At 49.2% G+C, this 5,000-nt stretch overlaps 3 non-coding genes across 3 annotated transcripts in view; all 3 read right to left on the bottom strand.

The window, feature by feature from the left end:
• The window catches only part of LOC124320047, a 4,575-nt gene extending 4,130 nt beyond the window's left edge, over positions 1-445 (bottom strand). The window contains exon 1 of the ribosomal RNA XR_006913739.1: positions 1-445. This exon is cut by the window's left edge and continues 4,130 nt beyond it. This is a non-coding gene — a ribosomal RNA (large subunit ribosomal RNA).
• Positions 446-1,086: 641 nt separating this feature from the next.
• Positions 1,087-1,239, bottom strand: LOC124320046. Its single transcript, XR_006913738.1, has one exon. It is a non-coding gene; the product is annotated as a 5.8S ribosomal RNA (ribosomal RNA).
• Positions 1,240-2,176: 937 nt separating this feature from the next.
• Positions 2,177-4,470, bottom strand: LOC124320050. Its single transcript, XR_006913742.1, has one exon. It is a non-coding gene; the product is annotated as a small subunit ribosomal RNA (ribosomal RNA).
• Positions 4,471-5,000: the final 530 nt, after the last annotated feature.

Below are 5,000 nucleotides of genomic sequence, written 5' to 3'. Positions count from 1 at the left end.
TTAACCCCCTGAACGGTTTCACGCACTCTTGAACTCTCTCTTCAAAGTTCTTTTCAACTTTCCCTCGCGGTACTTGTTCGCTATCGGTCTCGTGGCGATATTTAGCCTTAGAAGGAGTTTACCTCCCGCTTAGGGCTGCACGCTCAAGCAACCCGACTCTTGGGAAGGGATCCGATGCACGGTCTCGGCTCGTCTTATCTACGGGCCTGACACCCTCTGTGGGTTGCTCGCCCCGTTCATGGAGACTTGGACGATAGATACCGGACAGACGCGCACGATCCTCCCGAACACCACATTCCTCGGCACCCGCTCAACCGGGCGCGAGGTTCGGTGCTGGGCTCATCCCTGTTCGCTCGCCGCTACTAAGGGAATCCTTGTTAGTTTCTTTTCCTCCGCTTACTGATATGCTTAAGTTCAGCGGGTAGTCTCATCTAAACTGAGGTCAGAATGAATTGTTTGTTTTCAAAAGGAGACAACACTTTATCTAGCTCGGCAGACTTTGGCGTTTTAAAGCCGGGAAAGATTGAATAATTGCCGGTTCAAATTTTTTTTTTTCGAAATAAAGCGAGTCTCTCGTTATTCGCAAAAATTAATTTACGAAAAGTGACAGGGCGTCCTGCGGCTTTTTGTATTGAAACAACGCGTCGTGCGCGAACCAAGCTTGCATAACGAGCGGTTAGAGTGAGTGATAATTCGCGGTGGTCGACACTTCGACACGCCCGGCGCACACACACAACTAAACTCGCGTTGAAGCGGTATATCGCGCACACGCAGCCGACACCTTGTTCGAGAAGATGTGTTTATTTCTAAAATTTTTTTTTGAGTTGGCTCAAAAATTTCCCATCTGTTTTGCCATCGAAAAAGGTTTCTTTTGAATAGAGAGGAAAAAAACAAAACAGGGCGAACCTTCTTTTATTTTTCCCCCTTTTTTGTATTTGAGGCATCGCGGACACTTAAGTCGCGCGGCACCCAGACGTTAGAGATTCGGGAGCTTTTATGCGGTCAGGCCGGGTGAAAAATAAATCTCGCCGCGACCCAACATGCAAAACCAAGACTGAAAAAATCTCTGTTCGTTCATCATTCGACCGACCCTCAGTCAGATGTGGCCCGAGCGAGAAGCTGGGCCGCCATTTACGTTCAAGATTTCGATGCTCCATGTGTTCTGCAGTTCGCATGGATTAGCGCACTTTGCTGCGCTCTTCATCGATCCACGAGCCTAGTGATCCACCGTTCAGGGTCGTATATAAAACGACATATTCGTTTTCTTCTCTCTTTTTCTCCAACCCGCCCAAGCAAATGAATGCGAGGGCGGAGAAAGAAAGCCAGAAAGAAAATGTTCCGATAAACACTCGTACTAGAATTTGGGTTTAGTGTGTTATTGTGATTTTGAATTCTTCCTACTTCATCGAGAGGGCGAAGGGCAAGCTTAAAAAACATTCGGTTTTCAACGGCATAGTGTCGGGCTTTGGAGTGTTAGTCTATACGACGCACACGCACGCAACCACGAGTATCTACGCCCGAAAAGAACGTCCAGAGTAAAGTCTCACACTTTCGTCCCCCACCGAGAATCAAAAAATCCCGAAGACGAAGAGAGAAACAAAAAAAAAACAATTTCGATTGGGCGTATCCGCTTTAAACCACCGCGCATCAGAGCGCCTGATACCCGTTCAAAATCTTGATGTTTTTTTTTTTTTTTTTCCGACTCTCCATCCACCGAGTTTTTATTTTTCAAAGTGTTTGATTTAGGGACTAAGACTTTATAAAATCTCCTTTATTGTTCCTTCGGTACTCGCGGCCCAGGCGGGCTATCGTATTCTTCACTCTACTAACGTCAACACTGTGAGCGCCGCTAAAGGTCGAATGAATCTATAGAGACATTCACCATCGAAGCAGGAAGAATTTGCTCACGGCCATAGACCAAATCGAAAGACTTTGTGTTTTTTTTTGAGCCGAGAGGAAAGAAAAATCAATTTGAAAAGGCGAATCCGCTTTAAACCACCGCGCATCAGAGCGCCTGATACCCGTTCAAAATAAATGATTTTCTTCCGTCAACCCACACATAGTTCATACGATGTCTTACGCCGAAAGACTTTTGATGGGGTTTTTTTTGTTTTGCAACTTTTAGTTGTTTCGTGCTCAACCAAAGCCATATGCGCAAAACATTTGTCTTGTTCGTTTATGATCCTTCCGCAGGTTCACCTACGGAAACCTTGTTACGACTTTTACTTCCTCTAAAGGATCAAGTTCGACCATCTTTCAGTCTCGCCGTTGGTAGGCACCGCACGGGCAGAGATTGCTCCCCACTCGACGGCACCCCGACAAGCCCGTCCGAAGGCCTCACTAAATCATTCAATCGGTAGTAGCGACGGGCGGTGTGTACAAAGGGCAGGGACGTAATCGACGCGGGCTAGTGACCCGCGCCTACTAGGGATTCCTGGTTCATGGGGATCATTGCAGTCCCCAATCCCAACCACGAAGGAGGTTCAGCGGTTACCCGGTCCTTTCGGACAGGGAGAGTGAAACACGCTGATTCCTTCAGTGTAGCGCGCGTGCGGCCCAGGACATCTAAGGGCATCACAGACCTGTTATTGCTCACTGTCACGCGGCTGGACGCCGCTTGTCCCTCTAAGAAGACTGCGTGACGGACGCGAGAGCAGAAGGTATCGCCGGGGATGACGACGACCGAATAACAATAGAGCCAGCCCCCGCGAGACATTCCCGACAAAGCCCCGCCATACCTCATCCGCCAGGCAACCAACCCGTGAAGGCCGTACACCCGACGAACAAAGCACAACGAAACCAAGCCGAGAGATTGCCTCACTAAAGGAACCAGTCCCACCGAGACCCGAATCGCCGCCACCTGATCCCGACGCCTCCGTACTCCCTTCGGTTTCAATTGATAAAACCCGTCACCTATTTAGCAGGCTAGAGTCTCGTTCGTTATCGGAATTAACCAGACAAATCGCTCCACCAACTAAGAACGGCCATGCACCACCACCCACCGAATCAAGAAAGAGCTCTCAATCTGTCAATCCTTCCAGTGTCCGGGCCTGGTGAGGTTTCCCGTGTTGAGTCAAATTAAGCCGCAGCTCCACTCCTGGTGGTGCCCTTCCGTCAATTCCTTTAAGTTTCAGCTTTGCAACCATACTTCCCCCGGAACCCAAAGACTTTGGTTTCCCGGAAGCTGCCCGTCGAGTCATTGGAGTAACTCCGACGGATTGCTGGTTGGCATCGTTTATGGTTAGAACTAGGGCGGTATCTGATCGCCTTCGAACCTCTAACTTTCGTTCTTGATCAAGGAAAACATTCTTGGCAAATGCCTTCGCTGTTGTTCGTCTTGCGGCGGTCCAAGAATTTCACCTCTGTCGCCGCAGTACGAATGCCCCCGTCCGTCTCTATTGACCATTACCTCGGGTCCAAAAGTAAAAGACCAGCAAAATCGGACCGAGGTCCTATTCCATCATTCCATGCTGCGATATTCAGGCGTTGGGATACACCTGCTTTGAGCACTCTAATTTGTTCAAAGTAAACGTTGCCGGCCGCCCGAGACACCCGGTGAAGGGCACCCCGAACGATTGACTGGGTGGAGCGAATCGAGTCAACTACGACCAAAATTTAAAAAAGAACCCGAAAGAACTTTCCAACTCTGGCCGCAGATACAACAACGACGCACCGACCACCACTCCGGCGATGTTGTCCGACCGTGAAGAGAGTCGGGCTTTGACACCCGGGCTCCCAGAGCGTGAAACGCAACACCCTTGATTCAGAGCGGCGCCGCCCGGCCGAAGACAGACATCCGACTACGAGCTTTTTAACCGCAACAACTTTAATATACGCTATTGGAGCTGGAGTTACCGCGGCTGCTGGCACCAGACTTGCCCTCCAATGGTTCCTCGTTAAAGGATTTAAAGTGTACTCATTCCAATCACGGGGCCTCGGAAGAGTCCCGTATCGTTATTTTTCGTCACTACCTCCCCGTGCCGGGAGTGGGTAATTTGCGCGCCTGCTGCCTTCCTTGGATGTGGTAGCCGTTTCTCAGGCTCCCTCTCCGGAATCGAACCCCGATTCCCCGTTACCCGTTGCAACCATGGTAGGCGCGTAACCTACCATCGACAGTTGATAAGGCAGACATTTGAAAGATACGTCGCCGGCGCGAAGGCCGTGCGATCGGCGTGAAGTTATCCAGAGTCACCAAAATTGGTACGGTGCGCGAGCCCGAAAGCCCGGCCCCGACTGGTTTTGATCTAATAAAAGCACCTCTTCTGCGAGCCCGAAAGCCCGCAGTCGAGGCTCGAGTGCATGTATTAGCTCTAGAATTACCACAGTTATCCAAGTAGGATGGAGTGGATCTAAGGAACCATAACTGATTTATTGAGCCATTCGCGGTTTCGCCGTCTAGCGGCTTGTACTTAGACATGCATGGCTTAATCTTTGAGACAAGCATATGCTACTGGCAGGATCAACCAGGTATTTCGTGTATGTTTGTTTGATATGCATCCGGCGAGTTGCGGGTTTTTATTTCGCCCACGCATCACCAAACACACACCAAATCAACACGTTTTTCGTTTTTTTTTCTTTTTCTTCGGAAACTAAAATTTTTGATCGCAACGCCTGGCGTGTCACAGCGAGTCCCAGTGAAGAGAAACACCGATCCGATCCGTTTGTTGGATTTTTTTCATTTCAATTTCCAAAGTCAAAGACCATTCAACGGTCTATGAGCCCAAAGTGAATCGGATTCATTCGACCGGTCTTGATATATTCATCAACTTTTTTTCCCGTATTACGGTTTTCGACGGTCATATGTGGCGTGCTGTATGCTCATAAGTCAAGCCTGCTTTACTAAGCTGACAAGCATACATCTTTTAAATTTTTGTGGGCTCAGAGTTTTATTTTTATTTTTCCACCGCCGAGGCACACTCTCGCATCACCCCGCACGACACACACACACACACACACCTCACCGCTCAACGGTCACACGAGGCAGAATTTTCCGCAAAGAC

This window comes from Daphnia pulicaria, unplaced genomic scaffold (assembly GCF_021234035.1).
Source record: "Daphnia pulicaria isolate SC F1-1A unplaced genomic scaffold, SC_F0-13Bv2 h1tg000242l, whole genome shotgun sequence".
Lineage (NCBI taxonomy): Eukaryota > Metazoa > Arthropoda > Branchiopoda > Diplostraca > Daphniidae > Daphnia > Daphnia pulicaria.
The sequence above is the reverse complement of the archived record's forward strand: the minus strand, read 5'-3'. Positions and strand labels throughout refer to the sequence as shown.